The following is a 20486-nucleotide window of genomic DNA, read 5'->3' as shown; positions in this document are numbered from 1 at the left end:
TATGAAAATGTTTAAAGAGTTATCTCAAATTAGTTGGGTATTAGGTGATTTATTCTTACTCTCTTTTTATTATTTAAATTATATTTTATTGATTAGGTTAAAACAGTTTTCCCAATTTTTCTTTTGCCCCCCTTCACCCAGCAGCCCCACTCCCTTGGGCAATACCCACACCTTTATTCATGTCCATGGGTCATGCATATAAGCTCTTCGGCTACTTCCTTTCCTATACAGTACTTTACGTCCCCATGGCTTTTCTGTAAGTACCAAATTGTACTTCCCCTTAATCCTCCCCTTTCATCCATTCCTTCTCACCGCCCTCCCATCTGGCAACAATCAAAATGCTGTCTATATCCATGATTCTGTCTCTGTTCTTCTTGTTTGCTTAATTTATTTCTTAGATTCAACCATTGATAAATATACAATTTTTTTTGCCATTTTATTGTTCCTAGTTTTGATCTTTTTCTAAATAAGTCCGTTAAACATTTATTATAAAAATGGATTGGTGATGAAGTCCTTTAGCTTTTTCTTGTCCAGGAAGCTCTTTATCTGCCCTTTGATTCTAAGTGACAGCTTTGCTGGGTAGAACAATTTTAGTTGTAGGTCCCTACTTTGTATGACTTCAAATATTTGTTGCCAATCCCTTCTAGCCTGCAAAGTTTCTTTTGAGAAATCAGCTGACAGTCTTGTGGGAACTCCCCCGTAGGTAACTAACTGCTTTTCTCCTGCTGCTTTTAAGATTCTTACCTTATCTTTAACCTTTGGCATTTTGATGATGATGTGTCTTGGAGTGGGCCTCTTTGCATTCATCTTGTCTGGAATTCTCTGTGCTTCCCAGACTTGCATGTCTATTTCCTTCACCAAATTAGGGAACTTTTCTTTCACTATTTTTTCAAATAGATTTCCAATTTCTTGCTCTTTCACTTATCCTTCTGGCACCCCTATGATGAGAATGTTGGTACACTTGAAGTTGTCCCAGAGGCTTCATCCACTATACTCATTTTTTTGGATTCTTTATTCTTGTTGTTCTGATTGGTTGTTTTTTGCTTCCTGATATTCCAAATCATTGATTTGATTCTTGACTTCACTCTATTGTTTCCCTGTAATTTGTACATTTCAATTAGTGTATCCTTCATTTTCAACTGATCTTTTTTATGCTGTTGAGGTCTTCACTAAGTTCCTTGCGCATCCTTATAACCAGTGTTTTGAACTCTGCATCTGATAGATTGCTTATCTCCATTTTGTTTAGTTCTTTTTCTGGAGTTTTGTTCTGTTCTTTCATTTGGGCCATGTTTCTTTGTCTCCTTGTTTTTGGCAGACTCCTTGTTTTTGTGTCTATGTATGAGGTAGAACTGTTATGACTCTGTGTCTTGGTAGCATGGCCTAATGTGGTAGGTGTCCTGTAGGGTTCAGGTGCACAGCCTCCCCTATCACCCAAGCTGGGTACTCAAGGTACACCCTTTGTGTGGGCTGAGTACACCCTCCTCTTCTAGTTGAGCCTTGATTGGTGGTGACAGGTCAATGGGAGGGATTTACCCAGGCCAGTCAGCTGCAAGGACTGGCTGTGGCCACTGACTGCCAAAGTCCTTCATCCCAGGAGGATCAGCTGTTCAAGGGCCCACTCCATGGAGTAGAACTTACTTCAGCAGGGCTCTGGAGCCTGTTGAGCCTGCTCTTTGAGTGTGTCACTTGTGGACGTGGTTTGGTGGTGGTCCTATATGGTCTGTAGCTATCCACTGGATGTCCAGGCTCTGAGGTTTCCCTGGTGGTACAGGCCAAGGTTAGCCACTGCCTGTGTTCTGTTGGGGCCACTTGGCATAAGGTATAAAGTGATCTTTAAATGGCTGCTATTTGTGCTGGGCTTGGAGGTGCCCAGGCCAGGCCAGGCAGTGAACAAGACAAGTTGCTTCTAATGCCATATCTATGGCCACTAAGCAAGGAGTATGGTCACTGGGGGCTCACTGAGGTTGGCTTTTGCTTGTTTGAGAGGATTTAGGAAGATCTGAAGCATGAACCAAGACAAGTCATTCATATGGAAAAGCCACTGTTAACAGCTTGGATGGGCCCATAAGTTGGATGGGGCAGGGCCACAGGGACTCTCCAGGGCAGGGCAAACAGTGTGAGCCAAATTGATGGAGTCTCAAATATGGTACCTGCTGTGAACTCTGTGGCTTTGTGGAGAGAGGACTCAGAAAAGGAACAATGGCCTCTGCCCTCAGTTCTGTCTGGGAAAAAGCTGTCCCCCAGCTCTCCCCCTGATGCCAAACACTTAAGTTCCACCCCATATGCCATTGGTGCCTTTCAAACTGCTATCCTGGTGCTGGAGCTCAGGGGGAGTGAGTCTGAGTAAGTCCATATGTAGGCCCTTTAAGAAGAACTGTCTGGCACTCCAGAAGTTCCTTCTACCAACTCAATCACCACTGGTTTTTACAGCCAGAAGTTATGGGGACTTATCTTCCCGATACTGGAACCCTGGGCTAGGGGGCTTAGTGTTTGGCTGGGACCACTTACTCCCAAGATACCTCTCTCAATTTTTATCCACCACATATGGATATGATACCAGACTGTTCCTCATCTCTGGGTGTCTACCCCTCCTACCAGTCTGGATGGATGTGGTTTCTTTAATTCCGTAGTTGCTGGAGTTCCATTAACTTAATTTCTGACAGATATGAGTGATGGTTGTTCTATAGTTTAGTTGTGATTTTGATATGGTTGTGCGAGGAGGTAACCTGTGTTTACCTGTACCTTTAACTTGACTGGAAGTCTCTTTTCCAACCTGATTTTTCAAGTAATCATTTTACTTCACTCAATGCCTTTTGCATTGTCCTGAGTATGAAAGTATGAAGCACATCTGAAAATGAATCTCTTTTACAACTAGCTTTACTTTCTTCTTTATTCCTTTCTGTACTGTCTTATTAAATAAAATGTCTCCTTTGGACCATATAGGGGACGATGGAAGAGCTCTGTATTTTTAAATATAACAGAGACTCAGCCTTCACTTCAGCCTCATGCACCAGACCCTCCTCCTCAGACCCTGACATTCTGGGCAGAATCACAAATAATTGCTTCTATTCCCCAGTCCACTTGGCTCTGCTGATCGAGGAAAACATGCCCCTTCAGTGACCTAAACAGCAGCATCACTAACCATATCTGTCACCTTAGAATAGTCATACCCAGCGGTTTAGAAAAATAAAGTACATCATGATATAGCCATATGGCAATCAAAATGAATATTTGCAATTGAAATATCATGGAGTCTCTCAGGGCCTATGTCTTGAGGTTTCAACTGAAAATAAACACAAAAAAGTCAATCTCTCTTTCCCTCAGTTAACATTCCATTGATATCACCAGGTATTATCAGCTTCTTGAACTAAGAAACTGAATATAAAGGGGCAACCCCTGAAGACTGTTTAAAACAAGCCAGGCCACACACATGGCTTATTGCAAGACAAGAGTGAGGGTAGGATGGGAACAGTAATCATAATGGCTGATAACAACCTCGTCCCCCTAGGAGCGATCCTTAACTGTCCCAGATCCACAAGGGCTTCCTCAAACCTCTACCTGGGCTTCCAGAACTGCCAATTTTTATACCCACCCTAAACAAAGTTTTCCAAAAACTCCTTACCCCTAAGTTCAGCTGACATTTATTAACTACTACCTTGTGCCAGGCAGTGGTGGCTTGTAAATATTCAACCACCAGTTCTAGTTGAGGAGGAGCCCTGGTTCACAGCATTGCCAGTTTCCAAGGTAAATTCCTTCACCATGGCCAGTTTCAAGCTACCAGTGTGATGTCACACCACTATTCTCAGTGCACATCGCTACATAGTATTTCCCCACTACCGACAACACAGATATTAATAACTTCTAGAACAAGGATAACAGCCAAAGGCAGAAAAACAATTAAGTGATGAGCTTTTAGTATTTATTTTCTTTGTCTTTGTATAAATTTATTTAATTATAGTTTTACATAATTCAACTTTTAGTAATGGCTGTATTTCACAACCTACTCACAAAATTCCTTAAAATTTAACATTTAGCACTCACAGGTCATTATGAGCCAACTCCCATACACAGCTGGTGCCAGATCTTGTGTGAATAAAATATAGTCTCTGCCTACAAGAAGCTTTCAGTCACATAATAGAGAGAGACAAATAAAGAAATGACAGCAAAGTAAAAAGTACTAAGGGGAAGTCTCCACAAAATACCCAGAGCACAAACAAGCCTGAGGGTAGAGTCAGAGGAGAAATTCATAAAATTTTTTGCAAAAGATGCTACATTTGAGCTGAGTCTCAAAGCATGCTTAGAAGTGGATAGAAAAGAGAATGCAGGCAGCAAGATAGAGACATTGGCATTCCAGGCCAAGGACATAACACATCAAGAGTTGCAATGTGAAAGAGTCGGGTATTCTCTGGGATTCCAAGGCATTTGGAGCATCAGACTCATGTGAAGGAGAAATCAGAAATGAATATTCAAGTCCTTCTCCCTTTATGTCAGACACTCCCCTGCATGTGAGAATGGTCATAAGGAACTCAAATCACATGGTTCTTAAGCAGCAGATTATTACACAACAGACAATTTAGTATGCACATGCCAGTTAACACTACATGGGACACAGAGTGAGCTTCTTGAAATAAACAAGAGTTGTAAAAATGAGTAAGTTACCACACCCCTTGATCAGCTCATAAGAGCCACAGAGCAAAAGCAAGCGAAAGACCACCCTTACATTCACTCCTATACCAAGAGCATAGGCACATTGAAGGAGGCTGCAGTGAACTGTGTGATATGCATCCCAAATGACCCTTCAATGATGAAGGAATTATTTCCCCAGATGTCAGAATATAACCAGACGATGGCCCTTAATGGTCAGCCCTCTTTGAAAATGGCCTCCACTGGAGAAAGTGGCCCCGTCCATGGTTGCAGCACCTACCCAGGGAAGCTCACATCCAATAGAGGGTCAATGAGAGGCTATAAAGGTCCTGGCCCCTTGAAGTTGCCTCAACTCAGGACAACTATGAAGAGAGGTTCCACGGGGTTGGGTGGGAATTTGTTGAGAATGAATCCTTTTGCCTAGTCCCACTTTCTTCTCCCTTCCACAGGTGTTGAGCCTAATAAAACTGCATGCTTATCCTTGTCTCAGACTCTCTTTCCCAGGGAGTCTGACCTGCAAGAAGAGCTAACCAAAGAAGGCTCAATTCCTTCATTCATTCACTAAATTTTGTTAAGCTCTAACCATGTACCAGGTTCTATATGGGGCACTCAAATTTCAAAAGTAAACAAAATAAATTAAAACAAAGTATATCAGCCCTTGTTTCATGAAGTCTAGTCAAGAAGATAAATATAAATTAAATACTTGTACTATGAATGTACACAGTGTATGATTACAAAAATAACTGCTCTGAAAGAAAACAGTACAGTTGTAAGAGATCATGTAATGAAGGACCAAACTGTGCTGGGTAGTCAGTATCAAGAATTGTGAAGGGTTCTGATGTTTTCCCTACTTGCAACTTAACAAATGAGCCTGCCACAATTTTGTGGATGCTGGAGCAGAAGAAAGGATGCCAAGGTCACCAGACAAGAGACAGTTTATTACAGCAACAGCTACAGACACAATGTCAGCATTTTTGTACCATTTCTCTAAACCTCAATTCCAACAGGTGATGTGAAGAGGGTCAGGTGACATCTGCCCGTGGGGTGAGTTGCATTTTAGGAGATGAGTGTTGAGTGTAGGGAATCCGAATCTTTTATAACAGGCAATATAAATGCCTGCACTTTGCTACAGAGTGGGGAACTATCTCTATATTCCAAAGTGGTTCACTGTACAAGTATCCTTGAAAAGTTAGCCTAGAACAATAAAGTGCAAGACACTGACATGTACAAACATGTAGAAATGCAAGAGACCCATGAAGAATTGTCTCCCAACAAACAGATATATAAACCTGTCTCTGTGTAAGATACCTTTCCTCTAAGATCTGTATTCCCTTAATGAAGGCTTATTAGAGACATATTTATGATGGGTATTTGCCTTCTCTAAAATAGTACCTTAGTATCTGGAGGCACTGCACTTCCTTTTGGTACTTTATTGTTTTGCAGGCTCCCTGAGGTTAGGATGTAGGATGTAGGGATCTCCTTTTTTTTTTTTCTCTGTAAAACAAATTACGTAACTCAGAATTTTTATGTACAAAAGATGCCTACTAGGCGACGTATGAGCTTATAATGGTTGGCTTGGACATCCAGAATCTGAAAGCATTCAATTGCAATGGAAATTTTTACAATCTAATTTTAGGTGTTCTAGCTGTAGATGCCAAGGACCAAGAATATCGACTTAGTTAGTCACTAGTTGATATCAAGCCTTGTGGGATATGAACTGGGAGGAGATGGAGAAGGCACTATCACAGGGGCCCAGGGCTGCACTAACATCATTTTCCAGAAATATTTATCCTCTGAATTAGGCTTTCAACATTGCAGAGAATAATTTCCATCATGTGAGTGGACATAGTAAGGTCAAAAATGCTTTATAAATCTCTGAGTTGGATAGCTATTTTTATATTATTATGGGGGCCCCATAGCTACAAATAGAATTAGGAGAATATGAAATTTGTATTTAAAGCAAACATTTGGAAGTATTCTAGCATATTTCTACTCCCTATGGTAAAACACATTCTTGGATAATCTTTGAAAGATAATGTTTATCATTTTCCCTCAGATAGACCCTGTGTAACAATGTACTATTGCACTATGAGATATAATAATATTAAATGCTTTAAAACAATGGTTCTCAAAGTGTATCCCCTACTACCACGACCAGGAGCAGCCATGTCACTTGGGAACTTGTCAGAGGCAAACTCTCAGGTCATACCCTAGACCTACTGAATCCGAAACTCTGGGATGGGGCCCAGGGATCTGAGTTCAACAGGCCTTCCTGGGGATTCTAAGTATGTTAAAGTAGAGAACCACTGCTACAGAATTATGTGAGGATGCTTTAGAGATAAACAGAACTGTTAAATCCAGGGTAAATAAATACCTCCTGCCAACATTCAGCCTAGTCACTTTAATCTGAACCTTTCTTCCAACAGCCATAAAAAAAAATGGTTAACTTTTTATTTTATTTTGCAACTTAACAGCCTAAGCAATGAACCCAACTGTCTAAATTATCTTCCTTATCAAAACAAAGCAGATTCTGGTCAGCTGTGATATACAGTGGCAACTACAAGATTCAAAGAAAATCAATATGCAAATCAATACATTTAACTCCAAGTCTCGTCTGTCAAGTCTTTCATATAAACTGGCTTAATTAGGAATGCAGTGAAATGCAAGAATAGACCTAACTCAATATCCCATGCCAAAGCTTTATCAATAACATACAATTTTCCAGAAGAAGACACCACGGATCAATAATGAAGCTATCTTGCATTAGAAAACTGAAAGCTGAGCTTCATTCAGAGACCATTTCATAATCCAACCTACCATATGTCCACAAGTAGGAGTTTACAAATGAATGAAAATTTTACTTCTGTTTGCACAGAATCCCTGTCATTAAAAGCTTGACTCATTTTTAAAAGCTGATACTTCTTAAAGAGTACATGATCCAGAGGGAGCCAATGCCCTGGTTCTTCACGGAGGTAGCACATTAGAATTATCTCACTAGAAAGGCCCCAGGACCAGGCCACACCCCCAAGACCAGTTATTCTTAAATTTTAGCATGCATCAGAATCAACCAGAAGGTTTGTTAAAACACACAAAACCACACCTTGAGAACCATGCCCCAGACAGATTAAATCTGAATCTTTGGGGCTGGAAACCCAACAACAGTATTTTCTAAACTGCAGAAGATAATTCCAATGTGCAGTCAAGGTAAAAATTACCAATCCATGAGCCAACTCAACCTTTGCACATGTCCATGGAAAATTCTCCAGCAGGGAATGGTGAAAAGAGAGGAAAGAAAAATAAAAAACACGTAGGAAATCTGTGATCATGAGATAAGAGAGATTTTCCCCAAAATGTCCAAAGTTCATTAACCTACATAAGAACTCATGTTTCAAAGTGTTTCCAATCACTGGATAATTGGAGAACTGGTGAAAGATGCTAACGTTGGTGGGATGCACAAAATATTATAATCCTGGGAGATGTACTAATCATAAGAGAAGATCGATCACCTCAGCAGATCTCACCTGCATATTGGGTGAAGCCACTGTTGTCACATAATGGAGGTCACCAGAAGGAGACTGAACCAGAACACTGCGCAGAGTAGAAATTGTGTCTGACTGTAACATGCATCGGTGCTAGGAAAGGGGAGCAGAAACTGTTGTAGCCAGCAATCAGAAACACTGAGTAACGAAAAGAGAGTGGAGACAAAAATCAGGTCTTCTGGGAAGTTTGAGAGCAGAAGTATTAGATCACAGGTGGCAAACACAAGGCCCACAGGCTGAATCCGGCCCTCCACCTTGTTTTATCTGGCCCGGCACCTTGTTTCTACCTGGTGGCAGCGCCCAGTTCTCACTTAACTGTTAAGAAGTAGTTACATTTATACAGTCCTAAAATTACATTCATCCCTTTGAAGGCAACTTAAGGCCGATATGGCCCCTGGTAAAATGAGTTTGACACCCCTGTAGCAAATGAATGTGATTTGTTGCAAAATTGAGTAAGAAAGTGACCCTAATACATAGTTCATCTGGCCAAAGGGTCTGGGAACAGTTCTCAAAGATACAATGGTAAATAAACATAAAATAATAATAACAACAACATCATCTTAAAATTATTGAGCCTTTTTTAGGGTCCAGGCATAGTCTAAGAACTTTACATAATCCTCAAAATCCATAGGATGGAGAGAATCCAAGGCCCAGAGAGATGAAGTAACTTGCCTAAGGTCACAGAGCTGTTCTGGTGGAGCCAGGATTTGCACTGAGCAGCCATGCTCCGCCGCACACGCTCCTACACACAGCAGAACTCTTCCTACACCTCTCTGCCTTGCACAAGAACACCTGCAGAAACTGGGTACACATCCCTAACATCAGTAAGAGTACCTGTCATTACTATCAAGTTCAAGAAAAAGATCTTTAATTATATCTGTCATGTTAATATATACTCTGAGTATTTGAAGCACTCAGTATTTTCTGAAATCTCGTTTTTGTCCTCTAGTCACACAATGACGAACACTAATGGTGGCAGGAAGGCACTATCCCTCCTCACTATTCCTCAGCCCTGCTGTGAGGAAACAACAAAAACAGAGGAAGCAGGCATGCCAAACTCTTGAGTAATCTTGACTCTTCATACTGAATCTTTTGTACCATATAAACTTTGTTGCATACGAATTATTATAATTATTGAAATAAAAGAATAAAAGCACTGCACTAATTTGGGGACCTGTAATAAAGGACTGCAAATCCTAAAGGGATTATGTAGAAGAAAACAATGAACTAATAAATGAATGTACTTCGCTACAAAATAAAGTGGCCCAAATGAATAATACATCTTGTGCAAGAGCCTGAAAGAGACCTTGGAGATAATTGGTGGCAGATGTCACCACAACCACCCCCACCCCTGCCAATGCTCATTGTCAAAGCAACTTACTGCAGTCGTACAATGATGCTCATTATACATTCATGCATTTGTTTACTGTCGGTCTCCCTGCTAGATATAAGTTCAATGAGAGCAAGAACTTTGTTTCATTTCTGCCTTACCTCCCCCTTTTTACAACAGGGCCTATAACACAGTAGGTGCTTAATAAATATTTCTTAAATGGATGGATCAAATTGCCCCCCCCCCAAAAAAAAACCCCAACAGCAACGCTACTGTGCACTGCTGAGGAGGAAGCAACAGCGACCACTCAACCTGCACAAGGGAGGAGGCATTCTCCTGAAGCTGAGCTCTGCGCCTGTGTGTTTGTGAGTGTGGCTTTAAAGATAATCCTTCCAACCATTTACTCAGTAATATTTCTAGGCCTCTCTCTGATAGAAAATATAAGGTACTATTAAATATTCATTTACAAAGAGGTACCCTGCATTATTCATAAGAGTAAAAAATTTAAAACAACCTAAATATCCAAAAGGAACACAATAGTAAAACAAATTATGATACCTACACACAATGGAACTTTGAATAATGGGGGAAATGCTCACAATATGATATAAAACAATAGGAACAGAAAATAAAATTTTCCATTCACTACCAATCTGAATACGTAAGCACAATGAAGACTGTACAGAAGAGAGACTTAAAATGCACCACTTATGTTCCTTGGAGTTTTCTCTGGATGTGGGAATGTGTTGAGTTGTTTTGTCTTTATGCACAGTGACATTCTCCAAGCTTCCTACAATTTACAAAAAAAAAATTATTTTTTTAAAAGTTAACATAATTTTATCTTAGTTCACTGCAGCAAATAAATGATCACAACTAAGGCAAAAGATTAACGCATAAAATTTTCCCTTTCCTTCTCACAGACCAAAAGTATTTCTGTCTTGAATATGAATTTTGAGCTTAAAGAAATAAGCACTTGACCCAATAGCAAAAACACTTCCAATTTTAGCACACCTATCGCCATGTTAAGTAGTAGTTTTCAAACTTGTACTTTTCTACAGATTTCTTTCTTTCAAATAAACCTTAGCTGGCACAGCACTACATAAAAGGGTAGCATAACTCATCTGCTTAAGTTGGGGTGGTGCCCAGTGTGTCGAGGCTATCCACCTTCTTCTGATCCCACAAGTACCTTTTTGGGGTCTGTGCTCTTGGAAAACAATTCAGCAGTCACCATACCAGAAGCTCTGCAAATAAAAATCTTTTCCACATAATTTCTCAAAGCTCAAACTAAGGTCCTCTCCAACCCATTGGCAATGAGTAACAGTGCCCCAGCTCTTTCTGAGTACCAGGATTTGTTTTTGTGCATAATAGCTGCACAACATCCTGCTGGGTTTGCGATCATAAGCCTCCTCACATCTGTCCACACTAACAGTAAAGTTCCATGGCACCAGAGGAACACAAAGATACTAAGTCTTAGACCACCAAGGATTCTTTAGCATTTGTTTAATATTTTAACACCTGACTGTTGTGACCACAGCACACTTGAAGGTACGCAGTCCAGGCTAGTTGGATTTTTTATTGTACAGATGGCTTCTTTTAAGCTAATTGCTGTAAGACCCAACTCTAGGGCTTGCTCCTCCCATCCCCAGGGCAGTGGTATCTAAACTGTGTTCCCCAGATTTCACTGTTCCCAGGAGATGCCTGGGAGCAAATGCAGGAGCATGGGGGACAAGGAAGCAGGGATACAAAAAGATCTGCTTCCTCTCTGCCATTTCAGTGAGAGCAATGCCACTCTTATCTGTCTTATGTATTAGCATTTCAGACTGATAAAACTTGGATTTGAAAATGACTGCCTTAAGAGATGTCCACCTCTATGCCTTACCTCCCACCAGGACTTGCCCTTGCACGGAAGCACAGGTAATCTGTGGCCCCATAAATTACCCCTGCTAACATCCAGGTGTGTAATAATCATGCTTATCTCCTTTGCATCTTTTCAAAAATCATAAATGTACCTTGAGGGTATTATATGCTAAGTGAAACAGACAGAAAAAGACAAGTATTGTATGAGTGCACTTAAATGTGGAATCTAAAAACATCGAACTCATAGAAATGAGTGGTTGCCAATGGCTGAGGAGTGGGGAAAATGAGGAGATGCTGACCCAAGGATACAAACTTTCCATTATAAGATAAATTAAGTTCTGGGGACCTAAGGTACAGCATGATAACGGTAGTTACCAATACTTGTTATTACATACTTCAAAGTTGCTATGAGAATAGAGCTTTAATGTTCTCACAATAACAAAATAGTAATTGTGTGAGGTGAAGGATGTGTGAATTAACCTTATTGTGGTAAACATTCTGCAATATATATATATGCATATCAAATCATCACATCTTAAACCTACATAATTTTATATGTCAACTATATCTCATAATGCTGTAAAAAATAGATGCTTATCTGTAATTTTTATTACACTATATGAACTTATAGTTGTGATTGTCAGTTGATAATGTTTCTTGGATATATTTTCATGCCATTAAATATAAATCTAGATCATTCTCAATCTACAGAATTCCATTGTATGCATCTATCATAAATCTGTCTGCTCTTAAAATAATTATCTAAACCACTGAGTAGGCGGGCAAAGTATTTCGCTGGGTCAGCAACAGAAGGTCATTTCCAATACCTGAAATCATGGTTCAGAGTTAGTTGAGAGTACCAGCTCTGACTCCACACACAGCTACCTCCGACAGCTGAGGAATGACCAATTTAATACAAAGCCTTCTGCACTGTCATTATGAACAGCTATTTCTGATCCACAGTCAGTCATAGCAATTTAATATCCCCAGTTAAATTGTGAAATCTTTCATTTTTTTCCTTACGCATAGCTTATTTGGACTACTCATGCTAAATAACACTGAATTCGCTGTTGGGTAGAAATAAACTGAATGCACTTCAATAGTGTGATGCTCTCAGCATGGGGCTCCTTGAGATTCCTCAAATCTCCCCCCTCTCTATAAAATCTTTAAATGTTGGTTCATCTACCTGGAGGAGCATATTGATACAAAACAAGTGTTAGAAGAACAGTCCCCAAAGAGAACTGCTTCAGCATTGGCATGTTTTCTGGGTCATGGTTTTTGAAAATCCAGTCAAAATTACAATGAGCCAAGCCTCCTCAAATAGCCATCAGAAAGCCCTTGGGCTGCACCTATGTAAGTACAATGTTCCTGGGACAATTTCTCTGGACATAAAACTCAAGCAGCTTTGAAGGGATTGATTCAACAAAAGATGACTTTGGGATGTTTTAAGTGAAAAAGCATCAGACATAAGGGCTAGAAGGGCGATGGCTCTTTCCCACTCCCAGCCACCACCAGTTACTGCAAATTCCTCCATCCATTCATCAAACAAATCATGTCACTTCCTTGCTTAAAACATTCCAATAGTACCCCAGTGGCATGTAGAAAAAACAAAAGATACAAGAGCAATATGGCAAGAATGAGCATTTGGTTCAAGAAACAGAAGGAAGGCTTGTTCAGCTGATGTAGAGAAAAGGAAAGGGTCAGAGATGAGAGTGGAGAATTAGGTGGGAGACAGAGTATATAGGGGTCTCAATCAGGGGAGGAACATAATCTGACATATATTTCATAAGTGTCATTTCAGCTCCTCCATAGAGAATGGCTTGTAAGAATGTGCCTTGTTTCTTACATTTGGCTCACCTGAGAGGACTGCTGAACTAAAGACCACAAGCTCACTCCTGGCTGCCCAGTAGGCTTTGTGATACTCCTCTGCTTCCCCCTTTCCCCTGGGAAGTTGTATTTTAAATGCACACCATTTGTTACCAAATGGAATGAGTTCCATAGTGAACTGCATCAGCACAAAATCAATCCCCACTTTTAGAGTATCCAAGAATATAAGAAATCCCAAGAATATTAATGACCACAGACTTGATCAATTCATGCATCTGAAAAATACTTACAGACCACCTACTATGAGGCAGGTATTAGTATTTAGATGATAATTAACACTTGTGCATATTGGTATATATTTTATAGATCTTAGTAAGAAAATACGTTAAAGCTAATATAATATCAAAGGTGGTTTCTACTGATATTTTAGCTCAACAGGCAATATCAAAGGTAGTCTGTATATTCTCATCTTGGTCAGCAACAAGGCTTTCTCTTCATGCCATCCTCAATTTGGCAAGCATGAAAAAGGGGATTATATCAGGGTGAGCCAGGCGGGAAATTGGGAAGGGTGTCACTTCCAATTGGACAAATGCAGCTTGACCACTGGTGGTCAGAACTTCTCAAGAAGGCGGATAACTCTGTATCTTCTGTGTAGCTTCCTGGTATTAATTTTGACACATCTGAACTCTTGGTGGGGAGGAGAAGGAGTAGGCTCTCCACAGTGTTCCCACCTTCTCTCATTACTCCCCCTTAAGGGTATATCACAGGGATAGAAAACTTTGCTTACAGAATGCAACAAAATATCTCATTCTTTGGCCAAAATCTTCTTTGAAGTCTGATGGTAACACCTAATGCCCATCTATGTTTCCATTTCTACCTGTGAGAGCATAAACTCCAAGGAGGCTCTCTGGGTTTAAATTAGGAATTGAATGAGGATGGGATCAGCAGAGAAACAATCTGATTAGTGTTTACCCCAGCACACCAAAAGCAAAATCAGGTACAGCAAAAAAGGGGCAGGGTCTCTGGGTCTCAATCATCTATATGTTTATGTCACACAGGAAGATCCAGTATGTAAGAGATAAGAAAGTGCTCTTCCATGCTTTCTCTGGATTTAATTTCATCTTTATTATTGTCACTTTTAGCTCCTCTTTCAAAGGCACCACCCGTACAGTGCCCTGCACTGAATAAGTTTTCAGAATCCACCTTTCAGGTACCCACAGTTACCACTTAAAAATTAATAGTGTTCACAGTTCAAATGCAGGTATCCACCAACATGTTGGGGCAAGGGGATTATGGATGCTACTTCAAGAAGTGGGTGTATTAGTTTTTAGGGCCACTATCACAAAACACTAAAAACTGGGTGTTCTAAAACAGTAGAAATTTTTCTCTCTCACTTCTACAAGCTGGAGAACCAAATCAAAGTATTGGTAGGGCTTCATAGACTTGCTCTGCAGCCTCAAGGGGATGATCCTCCCTGTCTCTCCCAATGTTTGGCAGCCTCAAGAAATCTTTGGCTTGGGTATTCTGTGACAGTATCATTACAATCTCTGAATCCGTCTTCACATGACTCTCCTTCCTCTTGTCTCTGCGCCCAAATTCCCTTTCTTATTGTCTAATAAGGACACCAGTCACTGTATTAGCGCTAACCCTAACAAGCTCATCTTAACTTGATTACTTCTACGAAGAAACTATTTCCAAATAAAGTTACATTCAAAAGTACTGGAGACTTCCAGCCAACATGGCAACTTAGGTAGACACAGCTTGCCTCTTTACACAACCACATCAAAATTACAATTAATATATAGAACAACCATCGCTCAGAACCATCAGTAATTGAGTTAAATGGAAGACTGACAACTACAGAATTAAAGAAACCACATCCACACATACTGGCAGAGGGGAGGAGATGCAGAATGGGCTGGTCCCACATCCATGTGTGGTGGATAAAAATTCGGGAAGGCCACCTCAGGAGTGAGGAGTCCCAGCACCACACCAGGCCCCCCCAGCCCAGGGTTCCAGTGCCAGGAAGATAAGTCCCTATAACCTCTAGCTGCAAAAACCAGCAGGGATTCAGTCAGTGGAAGAAACTTCAGGAGTCCCAAGCAGTTCCTCTTAAAGAACCCACACAGAGAATTACACTTACTCCCTCCGAACTCCAGCACAAGGGTAGCAGCTTGAAAGGCACAGGGGCATACCAGGGAGAACTGAAGTGTCTGGCATCAAGGTGAGAGCTGTGGGACAGCTTTCTCCCGGACGGAGGGGCAGGCAGAGGCCATTGTCTCTCCTTTGAACCCTCCCCCCACAGCCACAGACCCACCAGGCTGGTGCCATATATGAGACTCCATCAAGCTGGCTAACACTGTTTGCCCCACCCTGGAAATCCCCTGAGATTCCATCCCACCCAAACTGTTAACCATGACTTTTCCATATGAATGCCTGATCTTGGCTCATGCTTCACAACTTCCTAAATCCTATCAAACAAGCAACAACTAGTTGCAGAGAGCTTCCAGGCTCCATAAAACTTGCTAAGTGGCCCCAGGCCCAGCTCTACCATCAGCCAGCCTATATTCACAGCTTGGCTTCACCTGGGAATCTACAAGCCCAACACAAGTAGCAGCCATCGCAGCTTGCTTTATATTTGATGCAGGGTAGCCTCAGGCAAACACAGTTGGGGGCCGCACCACCCAGAAAAACCCAGAGCCTGCACACCCAGTAGACAGCTGAAGACCATGTTGGAGTACCATCACCCTGCCCCCACACAGCTGATCCTCCATGGATGAAGGACTTTGGTGGTCATGGTTATAGCCAGTCCTTGCAGCTGACTGACCTGGGTAAATCCCTCCCATTGCCCTGCCAACACCAATCAAGGCTCAACTACAAGAGGAGAGTTAACTCAGCCCATGCAAAGGGTGCACCTCAAGTACCCAGCTTGGGTGATAGAGGAAGCGTGCCACTGGACCATGCAGGACACCTACTACATCAGGCCATGCTACCAAGACAGGGAGTCATAGTAGTTCTACCTCATACACAGAAACAAACACAGGTAGGCTTCCAAACATGAGACAAAGAAACATGGCCCAAATGAAAGAACAGAACTCCAGAAAAAGAACTAAACAAAATGGAGATAAGCAATCTATCAGATGCAGAGTTCAAAACACTGGTTATAAGGATGCGCAAGGAACTTAGTAAAGACCTCAACAGCATAAAAAAGATCAGTTGGAAATGAAGGATACACTAATTGAAATGTACAAATTACAGGGAAACAATAGAGTGGATGAAGTCAAGAATCAAATCAATGATTTGGAATATAAGGAAGCAAAAAACAACCAATCAGAACAACAAGAATAAAGAATCCAAAAAAATGAGTATAGTGGATGAAGCCCCTGGGTCAACTTCAAGTGTACCAACATTCTCATCATAGGGGTGCCAGAAGGAGAAGTGAAAGAGCAAGAAATTAGAAATTATTTGAAAAAACAGTGAAAGAAAAGTTCCCTAATTTGGTGAAGGAAATAGACATGCAAGTCCAGGAAGCACACAGAGTCCCAGACAAGATGAATGCAAGGAGGCCCACTCCAAGACACATCATAATTAAAATGCCAAAGGTTAAAGGTAAGGTAAGAATCTTAAAAGCAGCAGGAGAAAAGCAGTTAGTTACCTACGGGGGAGTTCCCACAAGACTGTCAGCTGATTTCTCAAAAGAAACTTTGCAGGCTAGAAGGGATTGGCAACAAATATTCAAAGTCAAGAAAAGCAGGGACCTACAGCCAAAATTGTTCTACTTAGCAAAGATATAGTTTAGAATCAAATGATAGATAAATAGCTTCCCAGACAAGAAAAAGCTAAAGTAGTTCATCATCACCACAACATTATATGAAATGTTAAAGGGACTCATTTAAGAAAAAGATCAAAACTAGGAACAATAAAATGGCAAAAATACATTATCAATCAACAATTGAATCTAAAAAACAAACTAAGTAAACAAGAACAACAGACACAGACTCATGGATATGGAAAGTGTTTTGATGGTTGCCAGATGGGAGGGCAGTGAGAGGGAATGGATGAAAGGGGAGGGTTAAAGGGAAGTACAAATTGGTAGTTACAGAATAGCCGTGGGGATATAAAGTACAGTATAGGAAAGGAAGTAGCCAAAGAACTTACATGCATGACCCAGGGACATGAACAATGGTGTCAGGATTTCCTGACGGAATGGTTGGTGTCGGGTGGATGGGGGCAAAGGGAGAAAAATCAGGACAACTGTAATAGCATAATCAATAAAATGTAATTTTTTTAAATGTACTGGAAAACAGAACTTCAACATACTTTGGGGGTAGTGGAGAGAAATCCTAATTCAACCTATAATAAATGGTCAGAAACAAATCCCTGAGGAAGAGACATCTGAGTCAAACTCCTTAATCAGTTGGCCTAGCTATGATTTAGGTGAAGAGCCTTCTAAGCAGAGAGACCATCAAGGGCACCTGTTCTCCATCTGGATGCAGTTGCTTAGACAAGTTCTCAAGAGTGAGAAATACATTTTATGATAAGCCACTTGAAGGAATAAATAAAGTGATAAAAAATAATCATGAACAGCCTGAGGACTGGGTTAGTGTAAACCAGTTCACACTGGAGCCCAGCAAGGGAAGCGTCTCTGTTGGACCCAGTCACACAGTGGAAATGAAAGATACACTAATTTAAATGTACAAATTACAGGGAAACAATAGAGTTCCTATTGGAAAACCTACCACCAGGTAGGTGCCATCTGTCACCATGGCTAAAAGAGACCCAAACAAGTTGAGGGGCAAGATGTCTTCGTGTGCCGCCTTCATGCAAACCCGCCAAGAAGAGCACAAAAAGAAACACCCAGACTCTTCTGTCAACTTTTCCAAATCTTCTAAGAAATGTTTAGAGGAGGGAAGACCATGCCTGCAAGGAAATGTCAAAGTTCAAAGATATGACAAAGAATGACAAAGCTTGCTATGTCTGAGACAAAAGATTACATTCCTCTCAAAGATGGTAAGGAAGAAATGATAAAAGATACCAATGCTAATAAAAGGCATCCACCTGTCTTCTTCCTGTTTTGCTCTGAACATCACCCAAAGATCAAAAGTGAACCCTCTGCTTTATCAATTGGGGATGCTGTAAAAAAAAATGTGAAATGTGGTCTGAACAGTCAGCCAAAGACAGGCAACCATATGAACAAAAACCAGCTAAGCTAAAGGAGAAATTTAAAAAGGATATTGCTGCATACTGGGCCAAGAGCAGGAGTGAAGTGGGCGAGAAGGACCCTGGCAGGCCAACAGGCTCAAAGAAGAAGAATGAACCAGAAGAGGAGGAAGATGATGATGAAGAGGAAGGAGAAGATGAAGAAGAAAGGCTATCCTGTAAGGATGCGTGTGGAGTATGTGTGTGCGCTCAGGCAATTGTTGGTGAAGAATATGGGTTCAGGTGCAGTTTCACTATAAAAACCATACAGAGTTTTCTATAGCTGATAAGATTCTTTGTAGAGAAAATACTTTTTTTCAAAATGCAGGTTGTAGGTTTTTGAGGGGCTACTACACAGTTAAATTTTAAGGCTTTGAATGTTAAAAGTTTGTAAATATTTAACAGTTTCTTTAATTTCATGACTTGCATAGGTAACAGGAAACAATAGGAATTAGCATCAATAGTAAAATCTAGGTTTTTTAGAGTGCTACACTTTAAAAAAAATTTTTGTAGTAAAATTATGTATATTAAAAATAATAATAATAATTGTGAATATGGGAAAACCTGTATTTGTAGCTCCCTACAGCAACATTACTTGTGATAATGAAGAAGCAGACACTTACACAAACAGTCAAGGAATGGTGCAGGGAACCAAAACACACCTATTCTGCAGAAAGTGAAGAAAGCTTATGATATGTTAAATTAAAAAGCGAGACACATTTTACATACTTTGATTAACTTATGCAAATACACACATATCTATCAGACTATTAGACTATCAGAATTGCCATCATATGAAGTCATTGTGGCTGTTAAGATGTTCAAATCATGGATTTTATACTCTAATTTCTGGATGTTTGGGTTAGTATCATTTTATAATGAAAAATAATTTTGTAATAGCCCTGGCCTAGTAGCTCTATGGTTTAAAGTGTCGTCCCAATACACCAAGGCTGTGGGGTCAATCTCCAGTCAGGGCACATACAAGAAGCATCCAATGTATGCATAAATAAGTGGAACAACATATCGATTATTTCTCTTTTTCTCTCTCTCTACCTCTCTCTCTCTTGTCTCTCTAAAAATCAAGAAATAAAATTCTTACAAACTAAAAGAAAAATAATTTTGTATGAAAAAGTTGACATTTCAAAAAATTGTTAGATTTAAATATTTAAATAATTGTTATAAATTACAACAAAAATTGTTATAAATATTTAAATATTTAAATAATTGTATATCAACCATAACATCCACCTAATGTCTTGCTATATTTGTTTTGGATTTATTTTCCAAGGAATAAAGTATTATAGGTGGAGATGAAGCCCCTTGTAGAAAGGTGATATTTTGAAACCAAGCATTCAAGGCAAAGAAAAATTTGTCTAATATTCTTAAAAGAAAATGGCCTCATGAAATGAATGCAGTGGCCATCAGCTTTATAAAACAAAGAGGGGAAGCTTCCAGTGTCATCAAAATCATTTCTCAAAAAGTTATTTGTTCCCACAATGAAATGGTTTTTATTCTACCATGAGAAAGCTTAGTTCCTATTCCATTTTCCACATTTTAAAATGTGCTGCAGGAGATTCCAAGATGGCTACAGAGGCGGTGGAATAACCAATGGAAGGACAGCTGAACATAAATATTATAATCAAGGATTTACAGAAGTAGTCACACAGAGACTGATAAGGGCACAGACACAGAAAGGGCTGGCCCCTGCACCCACATGCAGCAGCTGAGAAGCCAGAGGGATATCTTGGCTGCAAAAGTCCCCTCTGAGGACTGTGGAGTCTCAACTCCACTCTGGGATCCCCATCCCAGAGGATCAGAGCTGGAAAGAGGCACCCACATAGCATCTGGCAGTGAAAATCAACAGGGACTCTGTCTACCTGAAAGAGGAGGGCATCCGCTAGAAATCCAGGTGCACTCTTAAAGGGCCAACGCACAGGATTTTGCTCTCAGACACTCACCCAGGGCTCCACTAGAGGGTAGGCAACTCAGAGTAAACAGTAGTTATAAAGAGAAGACATGGGTAGTGTGGCCGCAAGGAGAGATCTGGAGGGTCAGCCACCAAGATACCTGTGCTGAGTGCCTATTCCACA

General features: G+C 40.5%; 1 protein-coding gene and 1 pseudogene across 1 annotated transcript in view; one reads left to right on the top strand and one right to left on the bottom strand.

Annotated features, from left to right (window-relative positions):
• LOC123479386 (serine/threonine-protein phosphatase 1 regulatory subunit 10-like) overlaps positions 1-20486 on the bottom strand; it is a 533905-nt gene that overhangs the window by 248245 nt on the left and 265174 nt on the right. The window lies entirely within an intron of this gene.
• Positions 17962-18679, top strand: LOC112301066 (high mobility group protein B2 pseudogene; annotated as a pseudogene).

This window comes from Desmodus rotundus, chromosome 8 (assembly GCF_022682495.2).
Source record: "Desmodus rotundus isolate HL8 chromosome 8, HLdesRot8A.1, whole genome shotgun sequence".
Lineage (NCBI taxonomy): Eukaryota > Metazoa > Chordata > Mammalia > Chiroptera > Phyllostomidae > Desmodus > Desmodus rotundus.
The sequence above is the reverse complement of the archived record's forward strand: the minus strand, read 5'-3'. Positions and strand labels throughout refer to the sequence as shown.